The sequence below is a fragment of the Ambystoma mexicanum genome, chromosome 5p, assembly GCF_040938575.1.
Source record: "Ambystoma mexicanum isolate Mex_15411 chromosome 5p, UKY_AmexF1_1, whole genome shotgun sequence".
NCBI classification, from domain to species: domain Eukaryota; kingdom Metazoa; phylum Chordata; class Amphibia; order Caudata; family Ambystomatidae; genus Ambystoma; species Ambystoma mexicanum.
In genome coordinates, this window is record NC_090930.1 from 985,481,782 (window position 1) to 985,507,540 (window position 25,759).

The 25,759-nt window shown below is 45.4% G+C and overlaps 1 protein-coding gene across 5 annotated transcripts in view; it reads left to right on the forward strand.

Annotated features, from left to right (window-relative positions):
- The window catches only part of FARS2 (phenylalanyl-tRNA synthetase 2, mitochondrial), a 2,528,336-nt gene that overhangs the window by 94,104 nt on the left and 2,408,473 nt on the right, over positions 1-25,759 (forward strand). For all 5 annotated transcript variants that reach the window (XM_069613454.1, XM_069613452.1, XM_069613456.1 and 2 more), the window contains exon 2: positions 356-385. The gene's annotated coding sequence lies outside the window, so the exon portion shown is untranslated. The remainder of the gene's footprint in view (positions 1-355; positions 386-25,759) is intronic.

Consider the following 25,759-nt stretch of genomic DNA (forward strand, 5'->3'; position numbering starts at 1 on the left):
TCATTTGCTTGTATTTAATTTAAATTTAACTTCTGGGCTCATTGTTTTACAATTCATCTTTACAAACCAAACAATAGAAAACATTGTGCCATTGATGCTGATGCAGTGGCGAGGCAGCAGAGTAGTTCTCAATGGTACGGAAATGAAGCATAAAGTATATGCAAATACACCAAGTGCCTGATTTGTCAAGCGTGATGTCATGTTTTTCTTCAAGAAAACAAAGTTACTGCCCACAATGATATATATCCATCTGCCACTAGATTACATCTGGGGATGTGAACCTACAGAGCATGACGGGGTGATTTGACACTAAACTGAGTGGATTATTAACATCATCTATGTATTTTTTTCACAGGAAGTTGAAGAGCTGAAATAGGCGCAAAAGGTATGTTTATATGCTCAATGGCATGGTTCTTGTATGATTTATTTCAATTTAAAATGTATTAAGATAAAAATGGTGTAAGTACAATGGGGTCTTAATAGTACAACATTCTGGTACGATATTTAAACATCATATCCTAGCACAGTGAAAGACAAGCAAGAGTGGGAACAAATGGTCGCCCTAAAAAATGAAACTAAACAACTGGATAGAGTTTGACAGAAAAGAGAGGAAAAAGGCAAATCAATAAGCAGGCTTGGGGTGCCCAATTTAAAGTGTGCAATGCTACGATAAAGGTAGAGAAGGCAGATAAAATGTAATACATTTATCAAACTGAGTTTACATACGAAGAAGACCAAATACCTGCAGGTTTGCAGATCCTTTGTATAATGATAAATTGCTTGTTCAACAGTGGATCGGGATAGAAGCTTGTTCACTCAGTTGTCAGCCCCAAGGGTAATTGAAGATTTGCATAAAGCACGCGTTTTAAGAACCAGGTCTTATTTCTTTTTGACAGATTTTCCAGTACTTTTCCCCTGAGAAAGTACAAAAATCCTGAACTTCATAGAAATTCTTTTTCAAGAATAAAATTGATTTGTCCAGATATTTCTTGCTATACCACTTAAGTTCTTGAACGGCACAGTGTTAAATGTTCTAGGGTACTGTCACCTTTGGCATGAATAATACATTCAACACACCTGAGAAGTGGAGTTCAACAATTCTATTCTTTCTATGACATGAGTTTGATAAAGGCTTAACGGTACAAAAGAAAGGTGTGACCTTCTTAGCTGGACCACGCAGACTGTAATCCCTGGGGAATATATAAAACAATAGTTGGGGGTACTATCTCCTAGGTTTCTATACCTAGCATGTTCCTTTCAGGCAGGGACCACAGTGTCCCTTAGTTTTCAAGGTTTTCAGTTGAAAGAACTCCTACAGTGTGTAAGGGAAAGGCACCTAAACACAAGCAGGATGTGTTATGGCTAACCGTATCAGGAAGGAGGATTAACTAAATAAATCAGTGCAAGGTACTATACTAAGAAGGCTTAATGACCCAGTCCAGGTTCAGATCCCTACTCTTTCACAGGTGCCCAGTGTGGCCGCACACTAATGACCAGCAGGAATTGTCCCCCTCCTGGCTTTACTTTTCACACTGTATTTATTCTTACCCACAAGCCAATGGCTGCTCTTCGTGCATTGAGCTTGTCACAGGCTCCACCTTTCAGTTCTCCAGCTATTGCCAGCTTACAGCCCAGCAGGTGAGTGACACACCTTGCCAAGCTCTAGTGGTCACATGGCATCCATCAGGGTCTGGCCTATAGCCCCATGTAGGCTATCCACACTCTTCCTTCTTAAAACGCACAGCAGACTTCATGCACTAAACTCTCCTTAATGTTTGATATTGCTCAGGGACTGGGCTAACTGACTCGGACATCTGCTCCTTTTGTCCTCTCCCAACCTCTAAGTTAACACATCAACTTTTTCGTACACACCGTAGCTCCCTCACTGCTGTCCTCCTTGTCCCTTTGTTTATATTACTTGTATAAGCTCAAGTGCCCCAGTAACTTGACCCTTTCCTTCTTAACTCTGTGTCATTGAATTGGGTAGCGCTTCATGGTCTCACATCCATTCCGTGTGTTTCCCCGCTCCTTTTCACTAAACTCATGTTGAGTGCATCTACGGAATGCCCTCGTTACCTAATAGTTTGATAGATCAGAGCGCCATGAGCCAAGATCCCAATTAAACTGGCCAACAACAGCCATGATGGCCTAGAAGCTACACAGGCCATCTCCCTGCACTGGCAATGAATGTTCTTTACCATTAGGGATTCTGATGCCCTGAGAGTGTGTCCTGCTCACTTCCCAGTTTTAATGTGCACCCACTTATCTCTAAATCCCTGTCCACGGTCACCCCCAGAACTCTGCTGCCTTTTGGAGGCCCAGTGAGAAATTCTGTCTCAGAGAGTGGTCTCATGGACTGCACTCGCCAAGAATGAGTTAATCGCTGCACGTCCAATGTTTTCTGGAAAACCACCCTACCATTGTTGTATTTGTGTCTGACTTGACTTCTGACACCACACCATCTGTTGGGCTCTAATGTGCAGGGTCATCACTTTTTAATTTTGTTTATTAATAAGTGTTTTTCAATACAAATGTATTTTTACACTATAATAAAATACAAATATGCGAAAAAGAATAAAGCAACAAGTACACAACCCATATTAAGAGGTAGAAAAGGAAGTTCCATATACGCATATTCAGATACGCAGATCAACAATTCACAGACTACATAGAATCCGAACATACCTTACATACGTACATGCCTACCCCCACATCCCAGCTCGCACAACCATCATAGTTACTTTTGTAGTGCTCACATCATTATTATTAGCATCATTAGCAGGGTTTACCCCCACCCCTATCCAGAAAAAGCCCACAAGGTCCAATTCTCAGCTAAATAACATCAACTCATTCAAGATCCCTAATACCTTGATCTGAAACCTCTGCCAGTTGCGCAAAAATAGTGATGAGCATTCTGACCAGGGTAATGATGAGAGAAGTCTGTGGGAGTATTCATCAATCGGGACCACAGATCATGACTTAAAATCTGTGCTGTAGAATGCACAAAACCACTAAAGCGTATGTTTATTAGAGGCAGAAAACCCAGACAACCCATCACCAGATGTAAGGTGGTTTGGGCTGCCCCAGTGTCTCACATTCTGCAAATTCCCAAAACCTTTGGTATTCCAAGTTTCGGTCCAGGTACTCCAGAGTTGGAAGACTTTGAAGTCAAAACCTGAGGTACCAGTCCTGGAGCTTTGCAGATGGAAATATCGTCAAGTATCTTCTAGGGGTCTTTATTGGTAGAAAGAATGACTCGTTACCAACATATAGCCTTAATCTACTTAAATCCTGGGAGTCCATTATTCCATTGCCAGTTGATGATATTTCTCTGAAGTAGTAATTCAGACCCAGACGGATCTAATTCCTCCCTCATCCTGACAACTGGCCTTTACATTTCTTTAGAAAGGGGTTGGTATCCTTTGTCAGCAAAGCCATGATGGCAGAATTAACTGAATGTTCAAGACTACCCATTAAGGATAGTGACCGCCTGGTATATTGAGCCTACCAGGAGATCAGACCAAGTTCCAGTCGGATGGCTCTGACTAGAACTGACACTGGGATGCCCAGTGCTCGTTTGAGTATTCTGGCTTCACGAACATCAAAACAATTCCTATCCCTGATGTTTAATATTTCACACTATAGAGAATGATTGCTGTGACTTTCAATTTGTAAAATTCAATAAATGGAACCAGCGAGAAAGCACATCATTTTCTTTCTATAACCAATAAGAGCCAAGTGCACAAGCAAATTATTTTTGTCTAGTCGCGTAATCAGCTGATCACGATACTTAGACCATGAAATTATAAATCCCAGATAGCATATTGAAGTTAGTCTCTGGATTGAAAAAGAATTTAGTGTCCATGTATAGTTCCTGATCTTCTTCCAAGCGGAGGCCACCATCACGTAAGACTTAATTGAATTTATCTGTAAGTTATTGATAGTTAAATACTTTCCTAGCCCATCCAGTTGTCGCTGTAATCCAGAATGAGTATAGTTCATCAGAATAGGATCATCAGCGCATGCTATACATCTTAATTTCAGATTTCGCAAGCTGGGGACAAACCCCCCCATTCTTCACTCCTAGCCCACAAATCCACCAGATACAGGTTGAATAGTATGGGGTTGAGCATGCACCCTTTATGTACCCCTTTCCTTAAAAAGTTCTTCCTGGAAAGGTCCCCCAACATATTCAGCCTTACCTTGGTCCAATTATCCGAATAGAGAAGCTGGATCAGTGACAAAAGGCCTGGATCTATGCCCCACTCAGGTAGCTTCCGCCAGAGTCTTGAAATGTGTGATATTATCAAAGGCGGCTGACCGGTCAATTGTGGCCACAAACTGCGAACGACCCGTATGCAGGCCGATATCCATAAACCTGCTGTTAAAGTCATCCCGCTGATCACTGTGCCACTCCGCTCCCTCCTGAAGCCTGTTTGCAGAGGACAAAGAATGTTGGCCCCTTCAGCCCACTGGGTCAATTTACCCAGAAGCAGAGTTGCAAATATATTTGAGGAAGTGTTGATCAGAGAAATAGGTCTATATGCAGCCAGATTCTCACACAGTCCCCTTTGAAAAATGGCAATAAGCGTTGAAGATGACCAAGACCCTGGATATATGCCACATTCTATAATGTAGGAGAATAAGATGTACAAGATATCGGCCCACAAAACAGAATTGCTTTTGATAATCCCGTTAGAAACACCATCTGGACCCGACGCTCTCGAATTATTTCGTTCATTGATAATAACCTCTATATTTGGCCGGTCAAAGAAGGGTTTTACAGGAAAAATCTTCGTACCACTTTCCCTCGTTAGATACTGTCTGTCCCTGCCCCTTGCCTGGTACTTTTCCGAATAAAACTGTACCCAGACCACCTCCGCTACGCCAGAGGACTGGTGCAATGACGTCTTATTTCCCATGTCATTTAAAATCCACCAAATCCCACGCGTATCATGCATCACAATTTTCCCCATTAAGTCAGATTTTTTGCAATATATTTCTTCATTCAGTGGACTCGGTACCATGATCTGAACTACTGCCTCAGCAACCCTGGCCCCACCTTGTACTCCCATTGTTTTACTGGACAAAGTAGCAGTTGCCTAATTTCCCTTCGCATTAGGCGATTATGCCGTTGAATTTCGCTATCGTAATTCTGCCTACCCCCTGCGATAGCCATTTTAGTTTGACGAGGGAGAACTAACGAGCCTACGCTTCCTCAATCTCAAGAGGGTTTCCGAAAAAATTTACTGGGGTCAGACTGAAAATACTTCTCTTGTAAGGAAAGATTCTCCCACCAATCTGCCAGATCTACATTCACTGAGCCTAGTTTAGAGCTATAGTGGGCCACCCTATTTGCTTTATCCGACATCACTAAAGGCCTAACCTTAAATTGCTCACCGGGCTCACAATAGTGTGAAACATTCACAACCAAATGCAACATGGCGTGATCACTCAGCGTAGTCTCCGTGATCGAAAAATCTACCATTTCCTGTACCTCTAGATTCTTAAAAAGGAAATAATCGAGGAGGCCACCAGGGGGCGCACAGGCAATGGCTGCCTGATTCCCAAGCTCCCGCCGAAGCCAGGTCGCAACGGGGATTGATCCCCCCCCCTGACACCCCCCAAGGAGAACAAAAGAGTCTGAGCGGGCAGTGAACCCCCGGGGCTCCCCCCGAGAGAAACATCGACGTTCGGGGATCCCCGAAAGGCAGAGAAACGGAACCGCGGCCTCAGCAGCGAAGACGCCACAGGAGACCTGAGCGGCCGCGGGCTGGAGGAGGAGCTGCGGCCCGCCGAACCTGGAGGACTGCGCGGGAGGGACCGCCCTCCGTCGCAACTGACACCCAGCCCCCAAGTGAGTGGACCACAGAGCGGGGACCCCGAACCCCCCGCGGACCGGGCCCACAACCCCCGATCGAGGCAGCGGCCTCCCTACACTTCATCCACACGGGCGGAGAGAGGCGACAGAGACCCGTGCCCGGATAGGAGGACGGTGCATTCCCCCGGACCAGGCCCCGGATAACAAGGGGTGGCCGCGCCGGGGCAGGAATCCCCCCTCCGCCACCGCGCCTGCCAGCCCTGAGAGGCGACCAGCATTTCGGCGCTGGGCGAGGGGACCCTTGAGACCGCACCGCTGCATGCCCACGGGAGAGGCGCCCCTCTTCCTTCGCCGGGGCCCGGCTCCCGACCCCGTCACCAGAGGAGGAACAGACAGCAGGAGAGTGGACTCGGACGGGCCCCCACCAATATCATAAACAGGACGGGACCGCGGCCCGACCGTCCCCCCCCCACGTGAAAAAAAAAAAAAACCTCCCATCCCCGGAGTGCACAGAAGACACCGAAGGCCCTAGGGCATGTGCACTGGGTGTGAGGTCCCCGCCAGAAGCCGGCGGAACGTGTGCCCACCCGGTAGCGATCCCCCAAGAGCCGCGAAGGACCACCGAAGCGAGAGGGGGGTGGTCCCTGTTTGCACCTCCTCCCCCCGAGGGTGCCTCCACCAGCACAGCACCGGCCGGCCTACGAGGTGATCCCGTGGCCCCCACAGAACCGAGGCATACCAAACGGCGAGCCCGGGGGGTAACCAGATGAACTGGCAAAAGAATCTACAAAAAAAATAGCCCGTCTCCAGCCGGGGGGCTCCCTGGATCAGGCCCTGGAGCGTGACCGGGTTGCCGCACTGGAGGACTACAGGCTCCAGCTAAAAGACCTACTCCTACACAAAACGGAGAGGAGCCTCCAAATAGTCAAACAAAAATATTATGATAAAGGGGACAAAGTGGATAGGATCCTAGCCTGGAAGTTGAGGGAGGTCCAGAGAAGTAGAAGGGTGAAGGAGGTAAGGGACGCCCAGGGGTCCCTTGGCTGCGACTCTCCCCATATTGGAGTGGGGGTGGGCTGGGGTTGGGGGGATGGAGGGAGGGCGGGGTAAGGGGTCACTCAGTTTTCTACGATTGTTTGTTTTATCAAAAAATGCTAATAAAAACCAAATTTAAAAAAAAAAATCAATAATAGACCTAGCAAATGAATTTGACCACATAGGAGTCTCTGCGTGAGTGCCCCCAAAAAGATGATTTGATTGGCCAAAGTTCCATCTCGATAGGAAATTTTACCAAACTTTCCCCACAACTGAATTTGATTGATGGACAGGCAAAAGGAATGACCCCAGCCACCTCCTCTGCAGCCTCCCAAACTACCTCAGTGATCAAGAGATCGCAATTAAAATCCCCCGCAACAATCACTACTCCGGCAGGTATTCTGCTAGCCAATCCATCAAAATTCTGTTAAATACCACAGGGCCTGCATTCATACTTGTGGGGTTAAAATACACATTGATCACCAAAGTAACTGCTTGTTTATACATGTCATTTACTTTCTCACAAATCATTGTCACTAGGAAGGCCTAAGATTTCACTGGGATTAGCTTAATCTGGCGTAATTTCTTTTTTCATTTTTACAGCCGTCAGCAGCCCTCCCGCTTTAAACCCTTAGTTTCCAGGGATGAATAAGGATGATATCATGGCTATCTAGGAAGTTCTTCTTATTGTTTGACATGAATAAATTATACCCTATAGAATTCCAGTTTACTAATTGAAGACTATCCCTAAAATCCAGGGTGTCTGCCGTTTGAGGTGGGGAGGGCAGCTGCCAGCCAGCCCCTACTCAGATACTCAAATCCGTGGGGCTAAGATGATTGGAGCTCTTGATCAAAATAGCACCTGATGGTGATTTTCTGCAGTTAAGGCCTGTGCGGCTTGCAGCACCTCAAATCGCTTGCTAGCACTCAAGTCCCGATATAAGGAGTTCCTCCTGATGTCTGAGAACTAGCCGCTTAATCATTTGTGAGTGGAAGTGAACCACACACTTTTCCCAAGAAATCTCTGTCAAACAGGTGAACAAAATGTAAGTCCGCCGAGGATATCGGACTGAGATCCGGAAAGGATGATGGGATGGCCAGTCCTTGCTGTTGATTTTAAAGGAATCATCCTTTCCTCCTCAAAGACTGATTCAAATATCAAAGTCAAACACTTGCTCATTGACCTCGCACCCTTCTGAGCTAAGGGTAAGTAGATGGTTATTGGGTCCTCCCGGGTGGACCTCAACGGGTCCCACCCCACCCTGTTTGCATTCCTTAAGAGCACTTGCTGACGAGATTGAGTACTCTCCACTTTCTTCCTCGTCCTCAGGATACTCTGAGTGGGGGCTCTAGGACAGTTGCCCTCAAGAATCAAATGGTTCCCTATTGGGGCACTAGCCTCCTCTTCTCAGCTAGATCTAAGATTAGACCCTTTGCCACCCTTTGGCCCCAATCTCGTCTTTGCTCGATGTTGAGGACGTTCCACTGAAGCGTACCCTGGAACTACTGCAAGCATCCTTTATCCCGAAAAGAATTTGGAATGAAACGGCAGACTTATTCATGGCCCGCATAGTGCATTTAAGTGCCAGCTGACACTGTATGCAATGAGAAGCCCTTGAAATGAGTACACATTCATAATGTGTTCAGTGATTTTTCCCTTAATAGGAGAGCTGTTGAAACTAGGAGGAAGGGGAATTTAGTTGCACCTTTCGGAGAGCTCCGTCAGAATTTGGAAGACAGCGGCTCCACCAGGTGTCTCACCTAGTAGACTTTAGTTTTTGTTATTACATGTTACACTTATGTATGGGTGTTCTGACTGTGGGTGATATTGTAGTGTTGACACAGGCCTGAGGTTGGTGGCTGAGGTATATAACCCCTCCCCCCAACATTCCCCCTGTCCTTTTCATACATTCTGCCCATGAAGAGACTGTGGTGCACATTGCGCTTTAAGAGGTTTTTCTGTGTATATATGTATATTGTGATGTTTTTTGAAAACATTTAGTGTGTGAACTATGTGTTAGCAATAAATTATGGCGGCTATTAAAGAAGAAAAATAATGTTTGAATAAATATTAATTTTGTTATCAAAAGACATTCTCATTCTATTTTTATACTACATTGAGTACGTTCCACTGACCACAACTTGGGGTCAAACAGATGGTCCGTGATTGGTTGCTTCGAGGTCCCACAGATTGCTGATCATTTATAGAAGAAGTGGCTGCCACTTCCTAGCTGTATGCGATTAGAGTTCGCGGGACCCTTGCCAATGGTCGACTTACTGGCTGCCGCCAAGATTTTTCGTAAGAACCTTCGCAAGCCTTTCCACCTTGATTTTTGATCAGCATTCATATTTTTAGATTTCTTTTTCGTTAAAGAAGAGGAGTTCGCATCAGTCTTTACTAGTTGCTCAGCTGCTACCCCCAAGACTGACTGTACCCCTTCATCCTCGGTGGTCAGATTTATTAGAAGCAGAGGTTTTGAGGGGTTACTTGCCAAAGTTCTGTTGTCGGGAGCATTTGACTGTATCAAGTTTGCACGTAGATTCTCCTTCATACCTTGAAGGAGTGTGCGAATTTCCGCTAGTGCACCTATGTTCATTCGGACTTCAAAAGCCACAGTGTCATTAAGTCTGATAAGGGACTGGAGAACCAAATTTAGCGCTGCCAGCGAGCTCTCGCCCAAATCCGGGGTGGCCTGCACAATCAAGACATTCGGCCTCATTCCGTCCCTGGCGTTAACCAAGGCGCTATTAGCGCCTTGGTTGACGCCGTCATCTTTCCGACTCCGCCATGGTGAATGGCGGAATTACCGCCCCATTCCAAGGTTGGCGGGGTCGGTAATTCCCCATTCACCATGGGCCATTCCCATTTTTGCCCCATAGGGCTCAATGGGAATGGGGAAGGTGCTAATTACGGCACCGTAAATTACGGTGCCGTAATTGGCTCCAAAGTCCCTTTGCGGGTTGGTTTTTTAACGCCTGCAAAAAGCAGGTGTTAAGTTCCAACCCGCAAAGGGAACTCGGAATAGGGCGGTAAGGGTTTAACGGCACCGGTCTCGTTACCGCTCACCGTTAACCCTTACCGCCCGACTCGGAATGAGGCCCATTTCATTTGAGGACGCAAGTGAGAAATATCCTGACTGGTTTCCGATGATTTCTCTTGGGTTCTAAAGAGAGCCGGGTAGACACTCCGTCATTCCCCGATGCTTCAATTGCCTGGATTTCGCTCCCAAGTTCGCACATATTTCAAAAATAGAAATATTTGCCTCATGCTCTACTCGTGTTAGAACCGGGCCGAAGATGTCGCAAACCGTATTTGTACAGTTATTTATCGTTTCTGAAGTATTCATCGGGCCTAGCCCCGGACCATTTGGTTGAGACGCCTGAGCAAAAACGCAAGAATTTTCCCCTTCCCAGCACTCGGCATTGTTACACGGGGTAATTCTACAGTCTCAGAAGCAGGACAGGCCACCCGCACAGTGCTTTGGCTTCGCAACGGGTATCTTTTATATTTTTCTCTGGCATTTCTTTCAAGAGATTTCACCTCTACAGAATCAAAGAGCAAATGCACCACAGTCTCCTACGAAAAGGTGTCCGTTCAAACGGGAAAACACACAGTTGCTGCTTGTAACCGGGCAGTCTCCTTCACCTCAACCGTCTACCAGCTTTGCTCGACAGTGCTCCCTGCGTGGACTGCGCAGACTGCAACCACTCTGCTCCGCTCCCCGGACTTAAAGATAGAGACCGTCTCCAAAAGAACAGCAAGTGAAGGCAGACGCACAGCAGCTCGACACAGCACCTCCAGCAGACTGGAACCACTCTGCAGCCACTCCGCTTCGCGGACTCCGGGTGATTTTAAAGATAGGGACCGCCTCCAAAAGAACTGCAAGTGAATGCAGACCCACAGCAGCTCGACACAGCATCATAAAACAGCTATCTTGTGGTCCATAACGGGAGGACTTGCTTGAAGAGGGTGTTGGGGTGTTGGTTTGGCATGGGGGAGGGTGGGAGACACTAAGGGTGCACCATATACCTTAGGGAGTTTGTCTGGCAAGCTCTTACTCCCCAAGTAAACATTTTCAATTTGCTGTTCATACACCACCTCTTCCATGAGCCCTGATGTATATATTCTCTCACTATGCAGCACCTTGACTCCACAGAGCATGTTATAAGTATGGGCTGCAGGATGTGGCCGGCTCGCAATGTGTTTCAAGCATTCAAATTCAGTGTGGGGAGCTGGTGGAAGGGGGTTTACAGTGATCTGCTGAGAGTGATCCATATTCTGCACAGTTACAGAAATTCAAGTAATGTTTTCTGAAATGGATCCAGTTGCCTTCATCAACTATATAGGGGATGTGTTTGGCTTCCGTTCCCCAGAGGTCCCAGTCAGGCAACAAAATGGCTTTTATTAACAATAACTGAATAGTTCTTCCAAATATTCGTTTTTGGAAAAATATGGCTCTACATCTAGATTCAAGGTTTTTATTTCAGTATTGTAAGGGGTCAGAAATGAGAGGCGGCACAATGTTTTCACCATCAGACATTTTATTAACTCAAAAGGGTTGGATAAAGGCCTTTTTGTCCCTATCCTAAAGAGAATTTCCCTACCTAGGAAACTAAAGCCAAAGATCGGTCTGAGTCTTGTTGTCATAGTTATGAAAACAGTCCTTGTGTCCAAACCATATCTGACCTTTACACTTCAACAAACAATCAAAGGTGCAAAGTAAATGTTATGAACTTCACTTAATAAAGGGTGCATAGAAATCAAATATAAAAATTCAACAGATAATCTTTGAATCCAGGAAGGATTCTCTTCCCTGTGATTATTTCAGGTAGGATAACCAAAACGTTCTTTAAAGTCTGAGTCTTAAAGGAGTAGCTGGAAAGTCTCTTTCATAAAGCACTTTCTTAAGAATGGCAAACAGTGTTTTTTTCCAAACGATGATTCCTCATAAAATAGTAGAAATATCTTTTCCCACAACACTGTTTGGCTGATAACAAAAAAAGTCTTTTCAAGTTTAAAGGAGGGAAACATGTCTATTTTTCACAACTACTTCAAAATTGACATGATGGCAAAATGTCTCTTTCACACTACTTTTCCAAGGATGGTTTCCTGGTATACTCCCCTCTCAGGAATCTGTCCTTTGACTCTTTAGATCTCATGGTATACTCTCCTGCCAGGTATCTTTCAATATGTCTCTTTCGAATGGATTGTGTCCTCACACATATTCCTTATCTTTGATATTTCCAATATCCCAGCTTTGCTGTTTTGGAATTTATTTTTTTAGCAGCGGGAGCTGTGCATCGATGCTTGTCGACTCAATGTCCCTTGGAGGCCACTAGCATGCCCAGCGCCCGTTGTCTTCAGTTCCATTTTTTCCACGCTTACACTTCAGATGCAGTACGCCTTGTTCCTTGACAGGAATATCTTCGACATTTCTTCGAGAAATTTCAGCATTCTTCAAGTAGAGTAATAATGGTAGATGATACCCAGATCCTCCTCCCACTTTCAGGGGATTACAACAAGGATTTGGCCTTGGTAAATAAGGTGTATCTCAACATCCAGGCATGGATGGCTACGCACGGTCTATGCCTGAATGATGATAAAACTGAACTAATCCTACTGGGAACACACTCCAATGTCGCCCATCCAGGCCAGGACTACTCTGCATTCGAGATCAATGGTAATACCATCAATGTGGCTAAGGAAGTGAAGACCTTAGGTTTTCATCTAGATGCCACCCTCTCCCTGAACAAACAGGTGAACTCACTGGCCTCAGCCACAGCTTATACTTGTAAGCTTATCAGAGCAGGTAAACGCTTTATCTGTAATGACAGCTGCTTGATCTTAGCAAGAGCTCTTGCTTTATCCAGACTCGATTACTGCAATGCACTGTATATTGGGGCCAACAAATATATCCTACATAGACTACAAACTTTACAAAATAATGCCCCGAGATCAGCTCTTGGCATTTCCAGACGATCACACATTTCTCAGATAAGGCGCAATAATAATTGGTTGTCTGCGCAAGACAAAATCCTACTGAAAGTTGCCACTCTCACACACAAAGCCCTGAACAATGCGGCCCCTCCCTCTCTAACTGACAGATTTGTAGAAAGAAGATCCACCAGACCCTCAAGAATCTCTAACGCCAACACACTCATCATTCCAAGATTCAAATTGACCAAGGCCGGAGGCGCCAGTTTCCCTGTCCGGGCGGCCCAAGTATGGTACTCACTGCCCCACACTATACGTGAAGAGAAATCTTACCTCAAATTTAGATTCAATTACATCAATCCCTGAAGCTATCGATCAACTAGCCAGCGCCTCCTCCACCTTGCTGATATCCTAGCTGCATCCTGTATAATATCCTGTATATAAATCGCTGTACTACTGTTATAACCTATATACGCTATTAGCAGTATATGTAACTATGTAACTACATAACCTCCTTCCCCCACTACCCTGATGACTCAGCACCTATAACCTCCTATATAAATATCCTGTAGATACTTTACTGTACTATTGCTACAACCTGTATATACTACAAACATTGTGTGTAATTAATGCATAGTTACATAATTATAACTGTGTGTAATTAGTTATTTATGTACTATGTGTAATTATGTAACTATGTATCCTAAGCTTCGCATATCCTGTACTTCTGCGCCCTCTTACCCCTGTGTCTGGTGCGCATTATAAGTGAATAAAACAAACAAAACAAACAAACAATGTCTTTGTCTTCTGCATCGTCCACCACAAGATTCGGCTTCAAAAAATGCTCTGACTCCGGTGCTAAGATGTCTGTGACGGATCCTCACAGGATATGCCTGGGGTCGACTCACCTGTCATCAGAGTGTGAAGACTGCCTGTCTATGACAACCACAGCCCTTAGAGAGCATACCGGGAAGCTGGCGGCAGGTAGAACACAAAAATCCCCCTCCACTCCATCAAAAAAGCAAAAAACTTCAGACGAGTCGAGAACAGTTTCTCCTCGTAGAAGAAAGCATAAACGTGGCAGGTCTCGAAGTGGTTCACACCACTCTTTCACCTCTAGACAAGGAAAGAAACTGCACCACAGAACGCCATCTTCCTTGTCTAAATGTTCTTCACCGGAATGGGTCATTTGCCCCACTAAATCAAGTTCACCGGCCCAGTGGGAAGAGTTTCGATTACGGATGTTAAAGGTGTTCGAGAACGCAGCCTTGCCCACTCGACTACACCCAAAACACATGTCCTGCTTGAAAGACCTCGTAATCACAGGAGCCGTGTGTCTTCAAACCCAGCGACAAAGACTCCTCGAGAGCTATAAAAAAAGTCCCTCGATTCGAGGAAAAACTCAGCCAGAAGATAGAACCATTGACATAAGTGACGCAAAAGACTCAATACCGTCAGGGACGAAAGGTGCGTCATCGACGCCATCGGCGCCAATAACTTTGGAGAAGCCATCAACTCTTCAAGCGTCGACCTCCTCGACGCCGCATATGCCGAAGCCATCGATGCAGCCGTGGCCGGTCTCGATTATTTCAACTCCCCTGATGACAAATATCATGGCAACTTCACTGGAGAAGACATACCTACTCTTGCCACGATCTGATTTTTTCAAATTCCTCTCTTCTATTTATGAAGATGCAGAGGAATCATCTGATGAAGCCAGACCCTTTGGGTTAGAATATGGAACACCATTAGTGCCTGCGGCATTGATTTTAGAAGAGTCACATATCAATAACTTACAGGAATGCCTGCATGAGTCTAGTAGAATAGACACCTCACCAGAGGTTGAATTTGGCAGGACTGACCGAGGTGACCATGCAACTGATGTCAAGGGTTATGGAGTACATGGGGTGGTCAAGACCTACACCAGCTTTTGAACAAGACAATATTACCGATATCTTGGACAGAGGGCCACAAGTGGACCCAATTGTACCCTTCCATCAAGCCTTACAAAGGCATGTCACTACTAACTGGGAAACACCAGAAGTTATCCCAGCTGTCAATAAGAAATTGACGGCTAAGTACAGGATTTCAAGCTCTGACCCTTATTACCTGTCCAAGCATCCTACGCCAGAAAGCCTGGTGGTTCAGGTGGCCACCCCCACGAGTAGGCAAAATGCCTATCCTACAATACCTCAGGATGGGGACGACAAGCGTTATGACGCCATGGCCAAGAAAGTGTTTTCGGCCGGAATTATAGCCTTGAAATCGGCCAATGTTATGCGCACGTTAGCAAGGTTTACACACACCCTTTGGGAGTGCATTGCTATGGCGGCTGACTATATCCCCGAAGGGGAAGAACGATACGGATTCCTTAACATTGTCAAGGATGAGAAAGATGCAATGTGCGAATCCCTCCAGACTGGTCTTGACTCTGCTGATGTATCAGTTTGAAGACACACGGCTCCTGTGATTACGAGGTCTGATGTATCAGCAGAGCTATGGCGGAAAGTGCAGTGATGCGCAGATTTGCCTGGTTGAGAAAGTCAGAACAAAGCTGATGAGAGTTTGGAGAAGATGCAAACTTCCAAGGCGGCAGCGAAATCCCTTGGGGCTGCAATCAGACCACCTCCAAACGGCCCCATGGGTACACCCTGGAGGGGTAGGTCCTTTCGCCACTACTCCATAATTGGAAGAGGCAAAGAACAGCTAGCTCAAAGAGAACAAAGACGATTCCATTGTGGTGGACAAGGAAGAAATACTAAGACCACAACAGCAGTGGCTGCCTTACCTTCAGCCACTGCGTCAGCCATCCCAAAACCTCTCTGAGGTCTTTGTTCACAAGACTACAGTAGGAGGCAGATTGTCACAGCATCTGACAGAATGGCAGGCTATGGGCATTGGAAACAGTTGCCCAAGGTTACGGTCTCCCTTTTCTGCAGAGTCCTCCACCGGGGAAAAACTCTTTGAAAGTTCCAGATCCGCTCCTTATGCAGGAGATTTTAACCCTGCTAGAGAAAGGTGCTATAGAACCAGTACCTGTATCGGAGAGGAACAAGGGTTGGTGCTCCCCATACTTTCTGATCCCCAAGAAGGACAGAGGATTGAGACCCATCTTGGATTTAAGAGACTTGAACAAGTTCCTCAGGAAGGACAAGTTCAAGATGGTAACCTTTTCTCGCATCCTTCGGGCCCTCCAGCTTCAGTATTGGATGGTATCATTGGACCTTCAGGATGGACCTCAGGTAGTGCCTGTGCCGATCCATCTCGAGCACAGGCACTACCTGAAGTTTGCCATTGGCGGTTCTCATTATCAGTTTCTAGTTCTGCCATTTGGGCTGACTTCCGCCACAGGGTTTTCACCGAACCGATGGCGGTTGTGGCAGCGAGTCTCGGGAGAGGGGGAATCCATGTTTAACCCTACCTGGATGATTGGCTGATCAGGGCCAGTTCCCCAGAACAGACCTTGGAACATCTCAGCGATACCTGCCACTCTCTTCACAGACTGGGCTTCTCCCTCAACTTCAAGAAGTCTCACATGATACCATCAAAAAGACTCCAATTCTTTGGAAAAGTCCTGGATGCATCCTTGGGAAAAGCCTTGCCACCAGAGATGAGGGCTCAAGACATTCTGCAGATGGTGACCAAATTCCAGAATGCTCAGCATTTACCGGTATTCGATTTTCTGAGGTTGCTCGGCCTCATGGCATCCTGCATTTTTCTGGTGCCAGAGGCTCGTCTGAGAATGAGATCTATCCAATAGGCTCTCAGAACTGAGTGGTCACAATTATCAGGAACGATGTCAGATCTCCTACAAATCCCAAGCAGAGTCTCACTGGATCTTGAAAGGTGGACCTGTCGGGAGAACATCTTGAAAGGAGAACCATTTTGGCAACCATGGCCGGAGATAACAGTAGTGACGGACGCCTCACTCACGGGGTGGAGAGCCCATACCAACGATCTGACAAGCAGCAGTTTGTCTGTTTGTCTCCATCAGAGTCCAAACTACATATAAACCTTTTAAAGCTGAGGGCGATCAGACTAGCGCTGAAGGCCTTCCTGCCATCTGTACGGGGAAAGAATGTCCTGATAATGACAGACAACACAGTGGCCATGTACTACCTCAACAAGAGAAGAACAGGTGTAGGGTCACTACCACTGCGCAGAGAGGCAATGCAGTTATGGTTCTGGGCAATACAAGAAGGATTCTCTGTGTCGGCAGTTCATCTAGCCGGAGAGAAGAACACGACGGCAGACGCTCTGGGCAGGCAGAGCACAGTCTCCCATGAGTGGGAACTAGCTCAGGAAGTCCTTCAAGAGATCTTCACCCTTTGGGGAACCCCTCAAGTGGATCTGTTTGCGACTGGTGCCAACCGGAAGGGCGAACTGTACTGCTCAAGGGAATTTCCCCCAAGTGGAGCTCTAGGAGACATGTTCGTAGTGGACTGGGAATTTCCACTCCTGTACATGTTTCCTCCAGTCCCCATGGTTCCTCACATAATCGCGAGGTTGAGAAAGTTCAGGAAACACATGATCCTAATTTCCCTGGATTGGGCCAGGAGAACGTGGTACCCAGACATTTTGGACATGTGCATCTGCCCTCCGATATGTCTTCCCCCAAAGAGAGGACCTTCTCTCACAAGGGTCGGGTTCTCCATCCGGATATCAGGACACTCGCCTTCACGCATGGTTTCTGAGAGGCTGAGATACAAGGATTGGGGCCTCCCGGATGATGTAATGGAGATTTTGCTTTCGACCAGAAGGCCAGCAACCAAATCTTTATACCACTGCCATTGGAATAAGTTTTGCAGTTGGTGTAGAGATAAGAATGTTGACCCGTTTACTTGTAATACACCTTTTGGTGTTAGATTTTTGTTACATCTCGCAAATCTGGGGCTCCAGATTGATACCTTACAGGGATATTTGGCAGCGCTTCCTATTCTTAAGTGCTCTTCTGAGGAGGTCTCTTATTTTAAGATACCTCTAGTGGAAAAATTCTTGAAAGAACTAACTAATGTTTTCCCTCCAACCCCTTTTCAAGTCCCACTGCGGGATCTCAACTTAGTGTTAAAGTTTTTGATGGCAGCTCCTTTCGAGCCTTTACACTATTTTTAGTGGCAATTACTTCTGCCCGAAGCCTTATCCTGCAAGCCTCCTTATACTATCTTTTATAAAGACAAAGTGGTACTGAAAACGAAGCCTACTTTTCTCCCCAAAATTGTTTCTCATTTCCATCTCACTCAGAAGATAACGTTACAATTTGTTTATGCTCCACCACAGCCTGGGAGGAAAGAGAAAAGGCTTCACAGGCTTGACCCTAAACATGCACTGAACCTTTACATCTCCAGAATTACAGCATTAAGACAGGATGACCAGTTATTTGTGGGCTATTGAGGTCGCAAACTGGGTTTGGCCATTAACAAACAAACTCTACCCAGATGGATTATTTTAACAATATTGGAATGCGACAAACTGGTGGGGAAAAATCCTCCAGAACACCTAAGAGCTCATTCGACCAGGGGCATGCCAACTTCTTCTGTTCTACAGAGGGGAGTTTCAATAAGGGTTATATGTGCAATTGCCACATGGTCATCTGTGCACACCTTCACTAAAGACTATTGTTTAGACTCTTCTTCGGGGCAAGAATCTGATTTGGCAAAGCAGTGTTGCATTTGCTGCATACACAGCCATGAAAATTCATGTCACACTAAATTCTACTCCCGCCTCCAAATTGGTTAGACTGCTTTGGGAGCGTATCAAAGATAAGGAATACGTGGGAGGTCACAATCCATTCGAAGAGCAAGTTACTTACCCTTGGTAATGTTCTTTCAACTGGATGTTCCTTCCACATATTCCTTATCGCCCTTCCCAACCTACCCTGCAGTAGAATTTCCCTTGCGGTTACGGTCTAAGTTCTCTCAGGGGGAGTAACTGTTGAACACAAGATAAATGCGTCACTTGAAAAAAACAGAACTGAGGCCAACGGGTGCTGTGTGTGCTACATCTACCAGCGGTGATGTCGTCATCGAGACGGAGGCATCTGAGAGACATCACAGCGCCCCATGCTGAAAAAAAAAATCCAAAGCAGCAAAACTGGGATATTGGAAATATCTAAGATAATGAATACGTGGGAGGGACATCCATTCGAAAGAACGTTACCAGAAGTAAGTAACTTGTTCTTCTTTCATATGCTTTATGGATCACCTGGTACTTCATTGCCAGGGATCCTCCCTTTCTGGAGTTTGCAGATCCCTAGTGTACTCTCCTGCCAGGTATCTTTGTCCAAAAAGAGTTCACTGCCTGATGTGCTTTAGTCATCAGGTCTCTCTATAATGTTCACTTTCTTTCTAAGTATAACAGTTACATTGCTTATACCTCTTTTACTTCAGGTACTACTTGTTCCAACTTCCCCCATATTGACATCTCATATATGGAGCTTTGTTCAAGTGCTTTGTGTTAACCTCTTTATTAAAATCTCTTGGCTTGTGGCAATGCGTGTTCCAAATTTACCCAAATTGGTATTTCATATAAAGAGACTTCAATAGTTTGTTAGTTTGCAGACACGTCTTGGGGCCCCCAATTCTTCTGGGCTGACTCACAGGTGTAAAGTGGGGCTGCAGTGAAGTTCTTTCTATGGTAAGGCTTCCCCGGTTGTGCAGAACCTCTTTTGGTTCCTGCGTCGGCTGCCCAGCTCCTCGTCTATGGAGCCGAAGCAGCCCCACAAGACCACGTCTCTTGTAGCCTTGAGGCGGCAGTCTGCCTGGCAGCGATTTTCCCGCTGCTCTCTCACCTGTCTCCCATTCCTTCAGTTAAGCAGGCTTCCAGGTGGTTGCCTGCAAGCGCCTTGCTCTCCCAGCACAGCTCATCTCTGTGTTTTTCGTTCTGATGTTGTTCACGCTTCCTGCTTTACCTGCTGTGCAGCTCACCTCTCCTTTTCTCCATTGAAGTTCTTCATCAGGTTTAAATGCTGAGCGCATCTGATTGCTAGTATAACAACTAGTCTGCACTTGAGTTTGATGTTCCTTTCATTCCACATTGACTCCTTCCCTGTCTCAGTAATTAAGGATTTGTGAGAGTTGGGGTCCATAGGAGTTTCAAGCCTTTTAATGCTACATTGCTTTACATTTGTGTTTAAAAACTGAAACATCGGAGAAGAATAAGTTGTGTTGGTGTTATGCACGTATGAAGTGTGAATGGCATTTTGTTTAGGATGTTTGACAAGAGGGGTATTAGGATTTAACAACTAGAGGGATTTGAATAATGACAACGTGCCATCACATTCTGAAATGTAGGGTCTTCCTTACAAAGAAGAAGAGCATATGAGGTCCCTCCTAATGGAGTCACCTTATCTCCCCAACAGTCATCTCTTCCCATGTGATCCTCGCTCATAATACCACTGCAAGGGTTAGGATCAGATAGCGACAGCCTTCCACATGCCACGTGGGAGGAGACTTTAGGCTGGGAATGCCCATCAAGGTATGCCCACATAAGCAATGCCTTAGATTCCAAGTATGAGCTTTGAGACAATGCCACCTCTAGCAAAATGTGTGACAGCACTTTCACATTTTGTCTTTCCTCTTCCTCAGAGTAAATAAACAAACGGCTTATTTATAAACACAAAGAGGAATCATTTTTGGCATTTAGAGTCTTGCATATCGTTTTGAATTCAAGTGGAAAAGGGTGGGCTGTAGATTTTCATTTTTGCTTTGAATGTATGAACACAGGATGGTGTGTCCTTAATTTCAAACAGCTTTATGTGAGGGTCACAAATTAGAGGCAGATACAAAATTGTAATGTTTTCCACATTAGATATTTTATTAAAATAAAAATGTTTGGGAAAAAGGCCTTTTTGCCGCTATCCTAAAGAGTTTCCCTGCCTAGGAAATCGAAGCTAGGGATCAGTCTGTGTCTCGTCGCCCAACTTAGGCAAACTGTCCTTGTGTCCAAAACGTATCTGGTCCTCACACTAAAAATAAACAACAAAAGGTGCATGTGTAGTGTGGTGCTCCTTCCTGCAGTGCTGCACGTGCATCCCTCAGCTGACTGGTTGAGAATTCCGGGGAGAGAACGGAGGGAGCGAGCGAGCAGACACATTGGGAGACGATGGAGAGAAGAGTGAAGGCTGGCGGGGTTCCATACCCTTTTAACTTAATGAATCCCCTGTGCATGCGCACGCAGAGTCTCCATGTCCCATTATCATTCCAGCCAGGTAAATGTCTCTGCTTTAAATTCAGCAAAAAGTGTGCAAAAACTAAGTATGTAAATCCAACAAAACAATCCTTGTAGCCTCGGGTTGATTCCCTTCCCCTGAGCTATTTCAGGTAGAATATTGAAAATGTTCTGTTCAAACAGTGGTCCTATAAGAGTAGTAGGAATGTCTCTTTCATCTAACACTTTCTTAATGATGATGGAAAATGTCTTTTCCAAGCAGTGGTAAAACAAAGGGCTCCTGGCTTGGCCCTGATCTACCCAGGTGGGTTGATAATGTAAATAGAAAGAAATGATATGGGTGACTGAACTTATTTACACATACAATTTCAGACCTACACACTGGAGGATGTTCTAGATTAATGTATAAACAAATTTGCTTTTTTCCCAATTATTTTAATGCATACAAACTGGCTTTAAAAGTTGTTTTTCAACAAGACACAAATTAATAACACAACAATATATGTAGATGATACATTGATTGTTTCTCCAGTCAAATTAACTGGGTCTAAATACAGGTTGACATGCATAACCTTTTACAAAATCCAGGGATCATAATGAACAAATAACATGCGGACATGGTACATAGCAGTACAATATTTACAGTGTTGATACTACACACGGGAGGAGAGGAGTCGACACAACAGTGTTTCGGCCATTCATTAGCTGATCTGTATAGCTAGAAAGTGATTGGCCTTCATCAGGGCGGATGAAAGTTGAAATGGAGGTGTCCTGTTTCTCTTTGTTGGGGAATGAACAGAGATATGTGGTTCAGAGTGTGTACTAGTTCAGTAACTAATTATATTAATTAACAAAAGGCATTAAATGCAATCTATTAGAAAAAAGGGGGGACCTATTTCTCACAGGAAACGGGTCATTAAATCTTACTGTGTTCTAGTTTTGCCACGGAGTGATCCAAAAGGTCAAAATCTATTGATTTTATCTAGAAGTCTACTGCCCAATTTTTGGTGTTTCTTGAAGACCCAGGTCCCTATAGGTGATAAAGGAATACAGTGTTGCTGGTTGAGCTCCACTACCCCTTATGTGCTCTATACAGATGGTACAAGGAGTGCAAATAGTGATTATCGATAGTGTGTTATCCTGGGGGAAATCACGCTGGGTGCAAGGCTAAATGTCCTTTCAATAGACTTTTTTGATTCATGGTTGTGGTATAAGTTACTCAGTCGGAGATGGTCCTGTGAAGAAAAGGTATATAGATTACCCCACGGGAACTTGGTTCCAGATCAGTCACGTATTGAACTTGAATATTGTCAAATGAGTTAGCATACTGTCCAATGACCTGGCCACTGGAGAGCCCTCGACGGCTTCAAGTATCTCTATCAAAAGTATGCTTGAATAGCGGGTCTAAATCACCCGCCACTGTATAAAAGCTGTTCTGTTCGACACACAATTATGATTATCCCCTGTTGAGTACTTTAAATACTTTAAATGCAACCGGGTCCCTAGACTCACGTGGGCCACTTGCAATACTCCTATTTTGCATAATATGCCATGGCAACCACTACAGTTAAGTGAATCTACAACGTGATCTTTTTAACAATGAAAAAGCGGATGGCCATACTTAGTGCGCTAATGGTAATGCTGCATGCTATAGAACACTCTTCTCAGGATGGCAAAACAAATGTCTTTTAACATCAACCACTGCTTCAAATGAAGAAGGGTTTCTTTTACACAACTGTCCAAAATTATGACTTTCTGATATACTCTCTCCTGCCAGGAATCTCTCATCTGAATCTCGAGATATCATGGTGTACTCCCATGCCAGGCATCTTCCAATGTATCTTTTCCTTTTCTTCATTTTATGAATTCCTGGTGTAATCCCCTGCCAGGAATTGCCCCCTTCTGGTTCACCCAGATCCCCTGGTGAACATTCCTGCCAGGTATATCTTCCCCAAAAAGGGCTCCTTTCCTGATGCGTATCCTCCACCATGTCTTTGCTACAATGTTCACTTCTATTTAAAGTATAACATAGGTGCACTTCTTCACTGTTTATACCTTGCTGACTCCAGGTACACTTGTTCCAACTTCCCCCTTATGGATAGCCCACATATGGGGGTCTGTACACGTTCTGTCAATTTCTTCCAAATTTACCCAAATGGACATCTCATGTAATGTTAATCCATCATGAAGCAAGACACAGACAACAGATTCAAAGTTCAAACAGTAAATGGTTTATTAAATCAAATGTCAGGATGGTGCAAGGCCTAACTTGCCCTGTTCTAAGGTGGGATTTCCCTACCTGAATGATACTAAGGAAAGTCTGTGTAAAAGAGCTGAGCATCAAAGTTTGCCTTTGTCCAAAACCTATTCTTGCCCTCACAATTAAGCTAAACAATGTGTAGGGATGGCATTCATAAAAGAAATGGTGATCAACACAAGGTTCTGAGCTTCTTCCAGCTCTGGGCTTCCTCTTCAGCCCCCCTTCCCCAAGTTCAAGGAAATTCCACAAATGTCTTGTGGTTATCTTACCCAAGTTCAAACAATATAGTTCGAAGGCTAGAAGCTAAGGCCTATTGTTGCATTCTCTGCCGGTCTCCCTGAGCATCCTGGTCTCCTTCTAGATGCGACTTTCCTTGCGTCTACAATACCCACCAGGTACCGCTGAGCCCTGCCAAGATGTCCGCTGCTGATTCCGAGCCTCCACTGGGGTCCAAGGCTGCTACAGGCAGTGTGGAGCCATCTGATTGGATGCCTGCGATTTCATCAAGTACCTAAAACCCCACCCGGGAGGCGCAGTAGGCCACAATCGAAGGCCGGAAGCTAAGGCCTATTGCTGCAGTCTCTGCCAGCGATGCACCAATGTGCCCCTACGTCCTGCAGCTCAGCATGGTCTCAGCTCCGTGTTGAAGCATGTATCACTGAAAAAAATTAAGCCGAAAGCCTCGAGTCCTATCTACAATCTTACAGTGCACCCTCCGCGGTCTTCCACCTTTGTAACAAATATTTCCTGTGCATCACACATCCCGCTACCTTCACCAGCCCGCTATCCCAACACCTCCTGGGTCTCTCCGAGCGCAGACATACTCCAGGCTGCCACAACCAAAGAGGATCGCCAAACTGGCAGCGCTATTGGCCCACGCACCTGCCAATTCAGGGAATCAACCCCCGCCCTCAACGTTCCATTATATGATCTGCATCCACCGCCCCGGGTGCACCCTTCATCAGTAACCCAACCACAAGTGGCTCATAGGCCGTCGCCAGAATCGGGACCGCCTGCCCCTAGCCAGTACACCCCCTATACTCCTGAATCAAGCTGTGCACCTGCCACCAGACTCTCCAACATGCTGCCTCCCACCACGCTACCTCACCATGCATGCAATAGCGCACTGAGGGCATGCACCTGCCCAGTGCAGAGCTCCACCCGCCCATGGAAAACTTCAGACCGAAATAGTCTGCTCAGGGAGTGCACCCCGCGCCCATCAACTGTGAACCCTCACCACGCCACCCACAGGGTGACCGCTTTCATCTGTGACGCAAACGTGACTATCACTCAGACCACCATTGCAAATAATGCCACCAGTCCCAACACTATCATCTACAAGTCCATGCAGGTATACAGACTATTCAGCGAATAAATTTAGATCGAGAGCTTTTCATCTAAAAATATTTAGTGAAAGACTTTTTCGAAAAAGTCATTCACTGAATTTTTCTATGAATACGTCTTTCAGTAAATATTTTCAGATGAAATAGCTCTCAAATGTTTGGCGGGTTTTTAAGGGCATAAAACAGGGGAATAAGGGGGGCTGTCCAGTGCTGAACTTGATTGATGACTTTATGCAAGTTTGTCAGCGAGTAATTTCAGAACTGGACAGCGCCTGGTATGCAGTTCATCAGATGGAGTGCACGTAGTACAGATTTTCTTATTTTTATTTTTTTACATAAAGTGCATTTAGCGATTATTTTACATTTAAAAAAATGAAGTGTTTATATACCGAAGATCTTTACGGTAAAAATGTTTCGGTGTATGAACTCTTTTCACTTTATGTATGTAAATTCGAGGAAACCGTTTCGGTAAAAAAAAAATCAGTAAAACATGCCCTCGATGTATATTTTTCGAGGTAAAGACGTGTAACTGTCCATGCCCTGCACCACCAAGATCTCCAATGGGAATTATGCCATCACTGCGCAGAGCGGCACTTGGCATCCAACTACTAATGAGGAAATCTCCCCAGCAACTGCGATCTGTGATCATAATGCCCCAGATACTATGATTGGTGATGATAATGGACTAGCAAATGTGTCTCGTATTGATAATGCCCCAATTACTGTGCCTTACAATGGTAATGCTCCACCTGCTAAGTTGGGTGATTTTAATGCCCTAGCAAATGTGTCACATGTTGATAATGCCCCAATTACTGTGCCTTACGATGGTAATGCCCCTGCTACTATTATTGGTGATGTTAATGCCCTAGCAAATGTGTCCCATGTTGATAATGCCCCAAATACTGGGCCTTAAGATGGTAATGCCCCAGCTACTATGATTGGTGATGTTAATGCCCTTGCAAATGTGTCCCATGTTGATAATTCTCCAATTTCTGCAACCCGTGGCATTCATGCCCCAGTTAATGCACTGCAGGTCGCATATGCCCTAGTCACTATCATCTACAGTGATAATCCCCCAGGACCCACAACATCTGCACACCCCGATAGCTATACTGCCCTGCCTCTGTCTTAGTGAACCGCAATGAAATTGCGCATATAAACACTGACTCGAACAAAGCACAACCTGACCTGACTACCCG